Genomic DNA, 1,860 nt, shown 5'->3' on the forward strand with positions numbered 1-1,860 from the left:
AAAAATTTTCATGTTCCATAAAAAATGCATAATAATAATGTTGAGTAGTCTCCTCAATAATAACCTAGTCAAAGTGAAAGTTCTCAGGTCAATTCCCGAAGAAGATTGATATATGTATATAGATTCCAAGAAAATGTAACTGTGATAATATAATTGTAACATGCATATTCAAAGGAATTAAAGAAACAGAACTATTAGCTATGAATTACATATCACCATATTCCTAATATTTTAAATAAATTAATTTTCACAAAAGAGGCTACTTTGGCAGCATAATGTTCAATCAATTTATTCTAAAACTAAATCTTTATAAAATAAATGGGTATAATAATCCAAATTGTTACTAATTTCCTTATGTGACAATTAAATAGCATTTTTTTTTATTGTTATTCTATTTAATATTTATTTATCAAAATAATTTTATGAGTATCATCTCAAAAGAAAAAAAGATAACCGAATACAGGACGTATCCATCACAGATACACAGCAATGTGTATAGCCGAAACACATTGCTAATTTTCTTTTACTATTTTTTTTTTTTTTTTGGTTGGAAATGATCTATATTTATATTATTCTCTGAAAAATAGGCATAATAATGCACGTGTGTACATGCACATTGAACTGTCAAAGAAAGTAAAATCCAAAGGAAACGACGAAAAAATACACAAAGAAAAGGGAATAATCGTCCATCATGACAACTTGAACATGTCTCATATTGGCTGTATTTCTTCCCTTCTTTAATTTAGATTTTAATATAACATCATCAAAGATCAAATAAACTATATAACAATAGTTAATTTCTTGTTCTTGTTTCAATTCTTATTATTTATTATATATATGTTCAATATTGTTGTTTTCATTCCATCACATATGTATCGCAAAAGTTAGAGAATTAACTACTACTTTATATATATTTAAGGATTGTTAATTTGTTGTCAATTTTCAGATGGCATTTATATATAGATATTTTACTTTATAGCTTTTCGTCAGCATCTTTTACGTACTGTTTCTTTTTCTTTTACATAAAAATTTAACATAATATAGATGGAATGTTTAACCAGTGGATATCTCATATCTATGAAATATGGCCCCCCACCAATATACACATGGATCATACATTTTTTTTGGGGGCTGGGGGAATTGAAGGGACTTAATGTAAAAGTTTTAGATTCAAGTTTCACTAATGCTATGCTAATTAATGTAATAACTAATTGGAATTTTATTTGATTTATTGTACTAAAGCTGCTCCTATATATATCAAGATTATGAGATAAAGGAGGGTATGAATGAAGACAAAAGTCTTCCCCATCAATCAAACACACTCCACAAAAGGGAAAACATAGTATGGGAGAGCAAGTTTGCTTACCAACAACGCTATGGATTTTTAAGCATTTATATGTATATATATTTGCTGCAGATTCAACATGGGTGTGAAACACGGCAAGATCTTTTTAACCATTTTTTTTTTCCATTATATCCCCCAGCAGTAAAGGTTAATCCGTCACGAACCGGAACTCCATTTAAAAGTTTGCCATTATTCAATAGCAGATTGCTATATGCACAAGCCAATATTCGAACCCACAACACTTGTTTAATCAAGCAAACTAGTACTTTCTTAACCATTATTAATTAGTCAAATTAGTTCTCCTCTCTCTCTCTAAAAAAAATACATGATTGTTAATCGAAAAAATTAATCCTTTAATTAATATTTGATAGTTTAAGAGCTTGTTTGAAACTTATAAATTAGAATTCACTCAAAAATTAGAATTCTTTTTCTTATTTTGGAACCAAAATAAAAAATAATTTCAATTCTTTTTAGAATTTAAATTCTCGCTTTTTCTTTATTTACAAATCAGACTA

The sequence above is a fragment of the Arachis ipaensis genome, chromosome B03 (assembly GCF_000816755.2).
Source record: "Arachis ipaensis cultivar K30076 chromosome B03, Araip1.1, whole genome shotgun sequence".
Lineage (NCBI taxonomy): Eukaryota > Viridiplantae > Streptophyta > Magnoliopsida > Fabales > Fabaceae > Arachis > Arachis ipaensis.